Source organism: Orcinus orca, chromosome 13 (assembly GCF_937001465.1).
Source record: "Orcinus orca chromosome 13, mOrcOrc1.1, whole genome shotgun sequence".
In the NCBI taxonomy this organism is placed as follows: domain Eukaryota; kingdom Metazoa; phylum Chordata; class Mammalia; order Artiodactyla; family Delphinidae; genus Orcinus; species Orcinus orca.
The window spans coordinates 39,519,248-39,534,604 of NC_064571.1; the positions used below are offsets into that span (position 1 = coordinate 39,519,248).

At 39.8% G+C, this 15,357-nt stretch overlaps 1 pseudogene; it reads right to left on the reverse strand.

Moving 5' to 3' along the window:
* Nucleotides 1-8,446: 8,446 nt before the first annotated feature.
* LOC117196938 (phosphatidylinositol N-acetylglucosaminyltransferase subunit P-like) lies at nt 8,447-10,123 on the reverse strand (annotated as a pseudogene).
* Between the last annotated feature and the right edge of the window lie 5,234 nt (nt 10,124-15,357).

The following is a 15,357-nucleotide window of genomic DNA, read 5'->3' on the forward strand; positions in this document are numbered from 1 at the left end:
AGGTCTTGTCTCCTAGGAGGCTAAGAACACATCCTAAACGTATTTTATGTTTTTAAGAGTGCTGAACTCTGCTTTGTTTATTGTAGGTGCACATTAAAGACTTGTTAATTAATTGAATGTGTCAATTAAAGCCCTTGATCAGAGGGGCAAACCTGCTTTTGTGAGGTCTCATTTGGGATAAAAGGCTGGGAACACAACAGAAAGAGCATAGAGAAAGAGCATGGAAATGACTAAGAAGTGAGATGAGTTTGCTCACCGACGTGAAGAGCTGGAAAGGAGAACATTTCGCTCCTTACTACATGGAAGAGCGGTTGGGCTAGGTAACAGGAAACAGTAAAATTGGTAGGTCTTTGAAATGAAAGGAGTAAGAACCATGGTGGAAAGAGAAAGTAGATTAACCAAATAAACGTTTATTCTTAAACTATGGGTCAGGGCAATTTATAGAACCTTAGCGATAACCAAATCAACTATTATTTTACAAATGATAAACACTCAGAGAGGCTGAGAGACTCTCTTAAGGAAATAGCTAGTTACCCGCAAAGCCTGGACTCAAACTGAGGGCTCAGCCCCAGTCCAGTGCTAATTCCACTATAAACATAAAATCTCACCTCTGGGCCCCTCTTTCCATTTCCTGCCTGTCTTCCCACACTTTTACTAGTAAAAATCTGGGTAAAATGAACATCTGGGCAGCTACGATCATCTGCATAAAATCACAGGCACTGGGGCTAAAGCACTCTCAATGGGCAACAGGTACCATGATGGATTCAAAGGCCAGAGATGGAGGGATTTACTCATCTGCCTCTTCCAGAAAACTCTGGGAGGGAAGAGCCAAGCATGGCTTCAGAAATTCACCCTGGAAAATCATTTTTTAAATGTATTGGGTGTGTAGAAGAGTTTATTCTCTTTTCCAAATAGTATTTATTACTTTCATAATCAGAAAACATTCATTAAAAAAAGCCAGCTTTTTTTAAAATGAGAGAGTAGGCAGTGGGGAGAAAGAGTTAGGGTGAAACAGGCTTTTTGCCAGTGTGACCAGCAACCTCTTAGAATCAGGTTGTGCCAGATGAAAACCAGGCAGGGCTCAAGGGAAACCAATTTTACTTTCCTTTCCCTCTTTTTCTCTTCTGGTTTGGTTTGTAAGGTGAACTGCTGTGCAAGTCAGCAACTTGCATAGGGAAGACTATAAATGTATTTTCTTGACTTGGTGAGATAGGAGATCAGTTAAAGGGGGGAAAGGGAAAGAAAATGGACACTGGAGAATGGGAGAAGCTGTGACTTTGGGGGAACCATTTCAGTGAAATACTATGTGAATGTCTGTTATAAGCAAGACCGAGGAGGATGAAACATGGTCCTTGCCCTTAAAACGTGTGACTGTTTACTGCTCTGTCCTTCAACCACCAGCACTGACAGTACCTGATGGGCAAAAGGGGTTCAATCAACACCCCCTGAATGAAAGAATCAGATGTCCACTCATGAAAAGATGCAGCACATCCTTTTAGGTAGAAAAAAAAAAATCCCATACCATTTTCCTTGACTTTTTTGGATCCACCAGTCCCAACAGGTACCCTCTCCTTCAAGATGTCAGGAAAACCAGGCCTCAGGGTACTGATGGGCCAACATTTCTCTTTTCTTGGAATTCAACACTGCCTGGCTGGCCATTAATTTTGCCAGCTGCCCCTCAGAGTCACAGATATTGGGAGAAGACCCAGACCTTAGCAGAGTCTGCTCCAAGACTGCCAAGTCCTCATGTCTAAGGTCAAACATGCCATTCTGCCCCTAAGGAAACCCCAGAGACAGTTTCTCCCCATTTAGTGGCAAGATCCAGGCTTGGCTGATGTACTATGATATTGGGGTCTAAAAGCTATTCTTATTTTGCTTCCAAAAGTCACTTTTGGATGCCAGAAAGGGAAGTTTTAACCTCTAAAGCCTGGAACACAACATTCCAAAACAGCTGGAAAGGCCTTGGAAACTTCTCAGATGAAGTTAATTAAAACCTTCCTCTGCCCCAAGGGTCAAATCCTGCTGTTCATGGATAACTCTCAAGTTGTTGTCTAGCTTAATCTCCGGATAAGCAGGTCTCCCAAGGACTTGAGAGTTTGGTCTGGAAAGCTGTGTCCTGCAGAACAGGCCAGCTGTTCCTGCAAGGAGAACAGTTGTTTTCTGCCTCAGAGATTCTAGGCCAGAAATGTAAGGAGAGCCCACAGACGTTTCTGCTAGCAGCTTTTACTATGGTTCATACCCCCATTTTTCAGCCAAAGGAATTCTACTCCTTGAATCCACCCAGGAAGAAAACACCTCCATGATACATAGCTTTGGGTCCTATGCTTATCATCAGAAAGGCCAACTTCGCTCTGGGAAGAATCGATGGTGTCAGTCTCTCTGCACAATGTCAATAACTTGTATCACTGAAACGAAATAAGAGGGTTACCATAGCAGGAAGGCAGTGCCTCACTTGCTCTCCTGCTAATGTGAGACACTCCTTAGTGCAAGGATCTGAGCCTAGCCCTGGCTTGGCCACACACAGCTGGGAGGCATTTCAGGAGAAAGGGAGCCATTGTTCCCAACAGGATGCATGCTTTGCCAGCATGCCTCTTCATCAGCCTAACACAGGTCATCTTCTCTGCCTGTGGATCAGCAAAGTCCTTCTCAACAAATGTCAAATGTCTTTGTGTGTTAAAAGATCCCCAAGAACGGATGTGGTTGAGGTATCCAATTGTAACTTAAGGGTTATTTGCCCAGTCTGATTCAGTAAATATTGACTAAGTGGCTGACTTAAAAGAAACAATGCCTTTGCTACTGGAAAACCAATGTAAGACCAGGTCCCTGACCTCTGACCTCCAGGAGCTTATCGTGTGGTAGTAAGGGGCCCTGAGCATGTCAGCTGTGGGCTCTGCCACACCCAATGTCTCCTACAAAGGGGGATCCTCCCTTATCCAGAGCCCCCTGCTCAGAGAAATAGCACCAAGCTGTTCTATGTCCAGGAATGGCCACTAATTGTCCAGGACCAGGGGCCTACCCCACATGCCACCCCCAATAGGAAATGTAGTGGCCTTGAGTGGACTGGCATGGAAAAATGGCAAAACCTATGGGAGCTGGGTATATGTGGAGGAAGCAGAGCGCATATGCTTAGGTAGAAGCTGGGTCCTTAAAGGCCACGCCCTGGAGTGAAGAGCCTTTGACTTGGCTTTACCACTGTTCCTGCCTTTCCTAATGTCCAACTGTTTTCTTTTTTCTGGGCTCCTCTGTGTATGTAGCTTTCATGCCTTAGCACACACACCTACACATACACACCCCCATTGCCACCACTACTTATAGTAACAAGAGAAATTCTATTCCTGACCAAGAGGGAAGAGGAGTAAGAGAAGTCATGCGATCACCATGCTAGGAGGTGGAGGGCTTGTGTGATCTTAAACCTTCAGTCGAGCTGTAGTTTGAGCCTCACCCAGCTGACACAGCCACAGGGATTGTAAGCTCCAGGAGGGCTGCCTTATTTGCTGCTGTATCTCCTGGCACAGTGCCTGCACAGTTGGTGATCAGTAATGCTGGCTGAATGAATGACTGAATAGACTGGGAACCAGAGAGATTAACGGAGGTTTAGCATTGGCTGTCTTTCGTGTGTCACAATCTCTCTCCCCGATGCTCCATGCCTGGGAGGCTCACCTACACTGACTACGTTCAAAGGCTTCCTTATCCCCTGACTTCCAGTGGGGTTCAGCCAAATGGGGAACCCTAGCCAGAGATCAGAGACAAGGAGGCAAGTGATACCAGGGTATACATGCCCCCATGAAGGCTACATTCTTACAAGGAGGCCCCCTCCGTACTACCCCTCTGCCTCCCAATTCTCTCACTTCTTCAGGCCTTAGACATATAATGACTCCCAATCCAATGTTACCTGCCCAAGAAAACATCAATCCTTTATGGTTCCCCCACCAACCCTTGTAAATAATGCCTTTATTAAATGCTCCTCAAAGCACACAGTTTGAATGTAGCATCTGTTTCCTGCTGAGACCGCAAATGACAGAGGTTCCAAAAATCAAGTGTATATGCTTTTTGCTATCTGGTTTTCTCCATGTTCTAGTACATTCTGCTCAGCTCTATCAGCAAGCACTCATTGCTTCACAGAGGCAAGCTGGTTGGGAGGGTATTTGCCCAAACTGGACCAGTTTGAGGTGAGGGGGTGGGTGGCAGAAGGGAAGCAACAGAGTGTCCTGCCTCAATGCTAATAATAAATATACTGCATAAACAGTGAGGAAGACACCTAATTTGGTTCCTACCTTCCCAGCATGAAGTTAGGGTCAGACCTCCCATTCAGGAAGAAAGTTTTCCTTCTCTGATAAAATTAGTTTCTTTAGCTAAAAATTCTTTTTTTGAGTTATGTTTTATTGTACAACCACAAAATAATAATCAAAAAGGTTCTTTTGGTAAGAAGGCCATTGCTCTGCTCTAACCACACATTTAATTTACCCAAATTAATGCAGCAGAAGTTGAGTGGGGGTGGAATCTTCTTTTCTATGTCATTTATGTCTTTTTAATATTGATAAGCTCTCAAAAAGCAAGAGTTACTAAGCATATCAAGCTGTGCTCTTCCTTCAGCCTTTAGTGTGGAGTTAGGGAGAGTGGGTGGAAGCAGTAGGGATATTTTATTTTTATGGTAATTTATCCTCTCTGAACATACTAATAGGGAAAAGTACATTTTAAATTTTCTGAAAAGGAGATTAAAATGGTCTCAAGTGATCTGAAGCTTTCTCTCGCCTCTAAAAAAAATCTTTCCACAGCTCTCTGGTGCATATTATCTTGTCAACTTGGGATCTACTATTAATGCAGGTTTCCCACCAGGCAGATTCAACAGCAGTCTAAGATAGAAATGCCTGATTTCCTACCTAAGACTCAAATGGAAAAACACAGCATCTGAATTTACTTGTTCTGTTTTTTTTTCCCTCCCCCTCACTCCTTTTAAAAAAGGACTGGTTTCTTCAGTTCTCAGCCTTTTGGCAGCAGCCATTTAAAAGAAAGAATCACACAGTAATTATTAATTTTGCATGGGATCAACTCTGGCCTCAGCTTTCATCTGAGATGCAGTTACATGAAAAACAGACTGCGTTAATTTCATCCCCTCTGGGGTTGCTTGGCAACAAGGCCTTGTTCCATATCATCTTTTATTCTTGGCCCAGAGTGATCTCTTTGGGGCGTTGCTCATGCTAAGGCAATCATCATCCTGTTGCTGTCCCTTCTGAATGTGTCCCTATGGTCCTGATGGCACAGGGGGTTGGTGGCTTTGCTCCAGTCATACTAGCTGGGGTCTGTAAAAGCTCTGAGCTTGTCAGCACAGAGAATGAACTATGCTTGGGGAATTGGGGATTTAAACAATAGAGGTTAGACAGGAAAGAGAGTGAGGAAGCATGAGCTATGTCTAAAGCGATGCTGGAGGACGGTGGGGCAGAGATGGGGTAAATACTAATGGGATAAATACCGAAGTCTTTTTTTTTTAAATATTTATTTATTTACTTTTGGCCGCGTTGGGTCTTTGTTGCTGCGCGCGGGCTTTCTCTAGTTGTGGCGAGTGGGGGCTACTCTTCGCTGCGGTGAGAGGGCTTCTCATTATGGTGGCTTCTCTTGTTGCAGAGCACCGGCTCTAGATGAGCGGGCTTCAGTAGTTGTGGCATGTGGACTCAGTAGTTGTGGCACATGGGCTTGGTTGCTCCACGGCATGTGGGATCTTCCTGGACCAGGGCTCGAACCCATGTCCCCTGCATTGGCAGGCGGATTCTTAACCACTGCGCCACGAGGGAAGTCCCTCAAGTCTTTTTTAAATTTAAAAAAAAAAAAAAAAAAGCATTACTATGTTCTGGTTGGGAAATCTTTCTAAGCTCTATTGTCAAATGATGAATGTGAGGTCCAAAACAGTTTTTTGGGTGGGAAAGAGAAGAAGGGGAGGTATAAAAATATTTTGTTTATTTTTGCATAAAGAAAAATATATGGATGGGCATTCCCTGGTGGCCGAGTGGTTGGAACTCCACGCTTTCACTGCTGAGGGCCTGGGTTCAATCCCTGATAGGGGAACTAAGACCCAACAAGCTGCATGGTGCAGCCAAAAAAACCCGGATGATTACGAGTGTTTGTGAGGGGAGAGAATGATGAGGTAGAAGGGCGGAGGTGAAAACAAGAGTTTTCACCTGTGTACCTCTTTATATTGTTTTGCTTTATAAACTAAAATAATGTTACTTAGTCCAAAAAAATTTTTTTTAATAAATATTAAAAAGTGTTAGCAATTCAGTGCAAGCTGTTAATGTTTGGAAGAGTTGGGAAAGTTGGGTGAAGAGTATTCGGAGTTCTTTGTACTATTTTTGCAACTTTCTGGTAAGTCTGGAATTATTTCAAAATTAAACTTAAAAGAAATTTTAAACAATATTAGCAACTCCAACGAATTTTCTAGCCTTTCCTTCCTGTTCAAACGTCATTCTTGCTATCCTTCAGAGGCAGTCAATCTGCAATATATTGAACATTCTGAGTGACTTGGTAGGAGATGGGGATATCTTTGAGCATTTGAGCTGCAGAGAAGAGACCTCAGCTAGGAACATTAGCCTTAATCAGAGTGTGGTTCCATCCCTGTCCCAAATGGCTTTAGCTGTGGTCCCTAAAAATCTCAGAAATCTCAACCTCCTTAGGGACTGGTCTCTCTGAGTATGGAACTCCCATGATGAAAGCATCACTCTTCAATTCATGTAAGCCCTCAATTGTGCCTTCATGGCTTCACTGGACATCCTTCAGTATTTTTTCCTCTCTGCAGCCATCTCCTCATCTTTCAAATCACTCTGTATCTATCTTTCTCCACTAGACTAAGCTCCTTGAGGGTATGTGCAATGACTGAGCCATCACTACACACAGCTCCCCTGGCATAGCATAAGTACATACTTTTTTTAATGTTTTTATTTAAAATAAAAACTTGAAATAATTATAGATTCACATGAAGTTGCAAAAGAATATAAAGAGAAGCTATAAATGCCTATATTTAAAAAGAAAGAAAAATCTTAAATCAATAACCTAACTTTTCACCTGAAGTAACTAGAAAAAGAAGAGCAAACTAGAACCAAAGCAAGTAAAGGAAGGGAGGAAAAAAAGATTAGAAAGGAAATAAATGAAATAGAGACTAGAAAAACAATAGAGAAAATCAATAAAACCAAAAGTTGGTTCTTTGTAAAGATCAACAAAATTGACAAACTTTTAGCTAGATTGAAAAAGATAAAAGGAGAAAAGACTCAAATGAGTAAAATCAGCAACGAAAGACAGAACATGACTATCAACCTTACAAAAATAAAAAGGGCTATGGGGAAAACTATGAATAATTATATGCCAACAAATTAGAAAACAGAGATGAAACAGACAAATTCCTGGAAAGACAAAAGCTACTAAAACTGAGTCCATAAGAAATAGAAAATCGAAACCACGATAAGATATCACTTTACACCCACTTCTATGGCAATAATCAAAAAGACAGACAGGGCTTCCCTGGTGGCGCAGTGGTTGAGAATCCACCTGCCAGTGCAGGTGACACGGGTTCGGGCCCTAGTCTGGGAAGATCCCACGTGCCACAGAGTGCTGTGCCCGTGTGCCACAGCTACTGGGGCTGTGCTCAGGAGCCCACGAGCCATGACTGCCGAGCCCGTGTGCCACAACTGCTGAGGCCCACGTGCCTGGAGCCTGTGCTCCACAACAGGAGAGGCCACTGCAGTGAGAGGCCTGCGCACTGCGGCAAGGGGTGGCCCCTACTGGCCACAACCAGATAAGAGCCCGTGCGCAGAAGCAAAGACCCAACGCAGCCAAAAATAAAATAAAATAAATAAATTTTAAAAAAAAGACAGGGACTTCCCTGGCAGTCCAGTGGTTGAGGCTTCGACTTCCAATGCAGGGGTTGTGGGTTCGATCCCTTGGTCAGGGGGCTGGGATCCCACATGCCTCCCGGCTAAAACCCAAAAAACCAGAAGGTAGGACAGAAGCAATATTGTAACATTCAATGAAGACTTTAAAAATGATGCACATCAAAAAAATTTCAAAAAAAAAAAAAAAAAGACAATAACGTGTTAGTGAGGATGTGGAGAAATTGGAACTTTCATACACTGATGGCGGGAATGTAAAATGGCACAGCATCTTGGAAAACTGTTTCAGTCCCTCAAAAAATTAAACATAGAGTTACCACATGGCCCCAAAATTCCGCTTGTAGGTATGTCCCCAAGAAAATTGAAAACCTACTTTCAAACCCTTGCACATAAATATTCTTAGCAGCATTATTCATAACAGTCAAAAAGTAGAAACAATCTAGATGTCTATCAATTACGAATGAATAAACAAAATGTGGCATATCTATATCATGGAATATTATTCAACCACAGAAAGGCATAAAGTACTGATACATGCTACAAGTTGCATGAACCTTGAAAACATGCTAGATGAAAGAAGCCAGACACAAAAGAACACATATTGTATGATTCCACTTATATGAAATATCAAGAATAGGCAAATCCACAGATACAGAAAGTAGGTTAACAGTTTCTAGGGGAAGGGGGAGGGGAGAATGGGGAGTGACTACTAATGCATACAGGGTTTCTTCTGGAGGGATGAAAATGTTCTGGAATTAATGGTGATAGCTGCATAACTGTGAATATACTAAAAATGACAGAATTACAAGCTTTAAAGCGTGAATTTTATGGCATAAAAATTATATGTCAATTTTTTAAAAAGAATGAGTAAAAGCAATAGCTAATGCCTTTAAAAATGTAATGAGAGATTCCATTTACCCTTTACTCATTTACTCTTTACTCATTTACCCCAATGGTAACATCTTGCATAACCATAGTACCATATTACAACCAGGCAGATGACTTTAGTACAATCCACAAAGCTTATTCCAATTTCACCAGCTTTACATGCCCTTGTGTGTATGTGTGTGCATGTGTGTGCATGTAGTTCTATGCAATTTTATCACGTGTATGTTCATGTAACCACCACCACAGTCAAGACACAGAATTGTTTCATCATCACAAGGATCCTTCCTGCTTTGTTTGTACTCATGCCCTCCTTCTCTCTCTATCTCTAACCCCTAGCAAACACTAATCTATTCTTATCTCTGTAATTTTGTTATTTAAAATTTTTAATATAAATTGCTATACGTCAAAGTGTTATACAAATGTAATATTTTGTGTTTGACTTTTTTCACTCAACATAATTTGAGATCCATCCAAGTTGTTGTGTGTATCAATAGTTCACTCCTTTTATTTATTTTTAAATTTTTTGGTAATGCAGGATTTTACTTATTCTATTCATAATAACTAATATTTAAGAACATTTACATTATTAATAGAACTTAATCTAAAAGAAGTTCAACTTACTTTTTTTTAACATCTGAATACTGGGTATTAATAAGAGAAGAGGTAATATAATTGTGGTCAAAATTACTATTTCAAAAACATAAATGCTTTGTGTTACTAAGTCTACATATAACTCAGTTTGGAGTATAAAGTTCTTTGGCTGCAAGAAAGAACACTTGATTTACTTCACCAAGAGGAATATCTGGGATGACTTCTCTCGGTATTTCTTCTGTTGATTTTTAGCATAGTTATCTGTGACTGTATGAACTCCAAATAAGAGTACATAGCTGGTTATTGTAGCCACTTACTATAGAAATAGGAGATGGACAGAAAAAAAAAGAAATAGGAGGTGGACAGATAATGTAACTGTCCAATATTTTTGAGGCCAAAAGCTTAAGCCTGAGGAGTTAAGCCAAGATTCAGGAATAAAGACACACAGGAGATGGAGTGTGAAGCCAAACTGGGAGCTTAAGAACAAAGGCATAAATCGCTTTTTCTGGCAATGATGATGGTGAATTTTCCACCATTTTCCCAATGGCTTTAGACAGTCTCAGAACTGAGCCCTCTGCACAAACAAGCACAGCAGAGGGAGATGGGTAGAGAGGAAAAATGGAAGGAAAGACCAAGGGGCGATGGTGCCCCCAGCCTGGGCACAGGTGCAGTAGGACCCCCTTCAGGTGGCACAGGGACCATGCCCATTCCTTTTATTTCAAAATAATTTTTTTTTAGAACAGTTTTATTTTTCTTTTTTATCTTATTTTTTTTAAACATCTTTATTGGAGTATAATTGCTTTACAATGTTGTGTTAGTTTCTGCTGTATAACAAAGTGAATCAGCTATATGTATACATATATCCCCATATCCCCTCCCTCTTGTGTCTCCCTCCCACCCTCCCTATCCCACCCCTCTAGGTGGTCACAAAGCACCGAACTGATCTCCCTGTGCTATGTGGCTGCTTCCCACTAGCTATTTTACATTTGGTAGTATATATAAGTCCATGCCACTCTCTCACTTTGTCCCAGCTTACCCTTCCCCCTCCCCATGTCCTCAAGTCCATTCTCTATGTCTGCATCTTTATTCCTGTCCTGCCCCTAGGTTCTTAGAACAGTTTTAGATTTACAGAATTATTGTAAAGATAGTACAGAGAGTTCTCATATACTCCACATCCTGTTTCCCCTATCATTCGCATTTCACAATTAATGGGTCAATCTTGATACATTCTTGTTAACTAAAGCTAATACTTGAGATTTCCTCAGTTTTCCCTTAATGTCTTTTTTCTGCATCAAGATCCCATCCAGGATACAATACTACATTCGCAGTTATATCTCCTTAGCTCCTCTTGGCTGTGACTGTTTCTTGGACTTTTCTTGGTGGTTTTTTTTGGTGTTTTTTTTTTATGACCCTTAAGAGTTTTGAGGGGTCCTGGTCTAATATTTTGTAGAATATCTGTCAGTTGTGATTTGTCTGATGTTTTTCTCACGGTTAGACTGGGGTAATGTGTTTTGGGGAGGACAACCACAGAGGTAAAGTGCCATCCTCATCACATCAAATCAAGGGAACATATTAACAATATGACATCACTGCTGATGTTACCCTTGATCACCTGGCTGATAGTGTTTGTCAGGCTTCTCTACTGTAAACTTACCCTTTTTTTCCTCTCTCTTTCCATACTGTACTCTTTGGAAGAAAGTCACCACATACAACCCACATTTAAGGAGTGGAAAATAATGTTCCATCCTTTTAAGGGCAGAATATCTACATCAATTACTTGTATGAGAGATATATCTAGTCTCCCCAATTTACTTATTTATTCAGTCATTTATTTATACCAGTATGGAATCATGAATTTTATACTTAGAGTTATAATACAATACTACTTTATTAATTTTGTTGCTCAAATTGTTCCAGCTTTGGCCATTAAGAGCTCTATTCCATTGGCTCTGATATCCCTTTGACATATGGCCATCACTGTAGGGGTTTTTGATTTTTGTTTTTGTGAACATTTTTTTTTTTAACTTCCTGGCACTACAAAATGTTCTAGGCTCAAATTGTAGCTAGCCTGCCCCATTCCTAGAATCAGCTTTTTCTCCAAGGAGCCTTGGTTCCTTTTGTTGGAGAATGGTATTAGAAACCAAGATCTGGGCTCTAGGTGTGTTCATTGTTACTGGGGTGTCATATCTTTTAGGTGCTCTCAGTTGACAGAACAAGTAAACATAGATGTGTACCCATATATATATATATATATATACACGTCTTAAATATTTCTATTTGTAACCACTTGTACCTATATTAAGCTAAACATGCGTTCATACTGATATTTCCAACTCTAATCCATTAGGACATGTATTATTCTAGCTTCTTCTGCTTGCTTATCTATAACCTCCCACTCTAACAACCTTGCTCCCATCACCCATCATTCATTTATTTAATTCTTCAATTCCAATATACATGTATAGTAGTTTCAGAATTCCTAACCCACACCCCCATGGAAAATGGTACTTATATACAATTCTTTTTGCTTTTAGTCATATAGACTCCTCTCATTTCCAAAGTACTTAGGTCAGCATGTTATTTCCCTTCTTATTTCAGTGAGGTTGTTTCACACATTTGGAATATATTTATATTCTTTAGTCACATCTTGTATTCCATCATGGGATCTCTGACCCTTTAAATTACTTCTTTTAATTTGCGTACATCAAGATTTTTTCTTTATAATGCAAAGCTCAATGGCTTTGAAAAATGCTTAATGCTGTATTCACCATTACAGTATCATACAGAATAGTTTCATTGCCCTAAAAAAATCCCCTGGGTTTCACCTTTTCAAGCCTCTCCAACCCTGAACCCCTGGCAGCCACTGATCTGCTCACCATCTCTATAGTTTGCTCACCATCTCTATAGAATGTCTTGTAATTGGACTCATACATCTGTTGTTTTTTTTCAGACTGGCTTCCTTCACTTAGTGGTATGCATTTAAGATTCATCCATGTCTTGAACAGCTTCTTTTTACTGCTGTATAACATTCTACTGTATGGATGTATACTTTGTTTAGTCGTTCACCTATTGATGGAGATTATGAATCAAGTTGTTATACACATTCACATGCAGGTTTTTGTGTTGCCAGTTGGGACATCAGTTTTCAAATCAGGAGCATGATTGCTGGATTATATGGTAAGATTATGTTTAGTTTTGTAAGAAACTACTAAACTGTTTCCAAAGTGGCTCTACCACTTTGGATTTCCAACAGCAATGAATGAGAGTTCTTGTTGTTCCTTGTCCTCTCCAGCGGTTTTGTTTTTTTTTTTTGAGCCATTCTCATAGGTATATAGTGGTATCACATTGTTGTAATCTGCGATTCCCTAATGACAAATGATACTGAGCATCTCTTCATATGCTTGTTAACCATTTATAGATCTTCTTTGGTGAGGTATCTGTTCAGCTCTAACATCATACTTAGTTGTGAGAAACTGGATGCTTTCCCCTATTATTAGGAGCAAGGCAACGATGTCCTCTCACACCACTCTTATTCAACATTGTACTGGAATTCCTAGCTAGTGCTTTAAGGCAAAAAAAGGAAATAAACGCTATATAGATTAGAAAGGAAGAAACACAACTCTATTCACAGATGACATGAAAATCCCAAAGAATTGACAAGAAACCCTCCTGGAACTAAAAAGTGAGTATAGCAAAGTCTCAGGATACAATGTTAATACACAAGTCAATTACTTTCCTATATAATAACAATGAACTATTAGAATCTAAAATTTCAAAAAGCAATTCCACTTAAGATAGTATTCAATAGGGACTTCCCTGGTGGCACAGTGGTTAAGAATCCGCCTGCCAATGCAGGGGACACAGGTTTGATCCTTGGCCCGGGAAGATCCCATATGCTGTGGAGCAACTAAGCCTGTGCGCCACAGCTACTGAGCCCACATACCACAACTACTGAAGCCTGTGTGCCTAGAGCCCATGCTCCACAACAAGAGAAACCACCGCAATGAGAAGCCCCCGCTCGCCACAACTAGAGAAAGTCCTCATGCAGCAACGAGGACCCAACACAGCCAAAAATAAAAAAATTTAATTTAATTTAATTTAATTTAAAAAATAGCACTCAATAAATGAAAAATTTAGGAATAAGGCTAATAAAATATGTGCAGGACTCTATGGGGAAAATTAGAAAACACTGATGCAAAGAAGGTTTAAATAAATAAAACTATTTCATCTTCATGGATTGGAAGACTCAATATTGTTAAGATGTCAATTCTTCCCAACTTAATCTGTAGATTCAATATAATCAAAATCAAAATCTCAGCAAGCTATTTTGTAGATAATAACAAGCTGATTCTAAAGTTTATATGTAAAGGCAAAGGACCTAGAATAGCCAACACAATACTGAAGAAAAAGAACAAACTTTCCAGACTCACACTACCTAATTTCAAGACTTACTACAGTATGTCTTCAATAATCAAGACAACATGGTACTTGTGAAGAAACAGACATGTAGATCAATGAAACAGAAGAGAGAGTCCAAAAATAGACCCACACAAGTATAACCAACTGATCTTTGGCAAAGGGGCAGAAGTGACTCAATGGAGAAAGGGTAGTCTTGTCAATAAATGGTGATTGAACAAATGGTGATGGATGTCCACATGCAAAAAAATGAACCTAGACACAGACCTTACACCTTATATATTGATAAAAAGTAATTCAAAATGGACCATAGACCTAAATGTAAAACGCAAAACTACAAAACTTCTTGAAGAAAACAAAGGAGAAAATCTGCAAGACCTTGGGTCTGGTAACGAATTTTTAAATATAACACCAATAGCATGATCCAGGAAAGAAACATTAATAAGTTTGACCTTATTAAAATTAAAATTGTTTGCAAGAGATGCCATTAAAATAATGAAAAGACAAGTGAAAGACTTGGAGAAAATATTTGCAAAACATATATCTGGTACAGGACTTGTATATAAATTATACAAACTCTTAGAACTCAACGATAAGATAATAAACAACCCAATTAAAAAATGAACAAAAGATCTGAACAGATACCTCACCAAAGAAGATCCATAAATGATTATTAAGCATATGAAAAGATGCTCTGTATTATTTGTCATTAGGGAATTGCAAATTACAACAACATGATACCACTATATACCTATGAGAATGGCTTAAAAAAAAAAAGTCTGCTGCTGGGGAGGACAAGGATTTTTGTGGGTGCTCTTTGTCATACTGAGGAAGTTCCCCTCTATTTCCAGTTTGCTGAGTTTTTTTTTTTTTAATCATGAACGGCTGTTGAAATTTTATTAAGTGTGGATTCACATGCAGTTGTAAGAAAGAATACAGAGAGATCTGTATACTGTTTACCCAGTTTACCCCCAATGCTAATAGCTCTCAAAACACTATTACAACCAGAATACTGGCATTAGTATAATCCACCAATTTTATTTAGATTTCTTTAACTTAACTTGTACTCATGCGTGTGTTCATACAATTTAATCACATGAATAGGTTTGTATATCAACTACCCCAGTCAAAATACAGGACAATTACATAACCACAGGAGCTCTCTTGTTGCCTTTCATAACCACACCCACCTTCATCCTGCTCCTTCTCCTTACAACCCTAATCCCAGGCAACCACTAATCTGTTCTCCATTTCTAAAATTTTATTATTTTATGAATGTTCTATAAATGGAATCATATAGTATCTTTTTCGATGGGCTTTTTAATCAATAGTTCATTCCTTTTTATTGCTGTACAGTATTCTATGGTATAAAAGTACCAAAGTTTGGGGGATTCCCTAGTGGTCCAGTGGTAGGACTCTGGGCTTCCACTGCAGGGGGCATGGGTTCGATCCCTGGTCGAGGAACTGAGATCTCGCATGCCGTGAGGCGCGGGCAATAAATAAATAAATAAATAAATAAATAAATAAATAAATAGAAGTACCAAAGTTTGTTTAACCATTCACCTGCTGTTGAAGGACATCTGGTTAT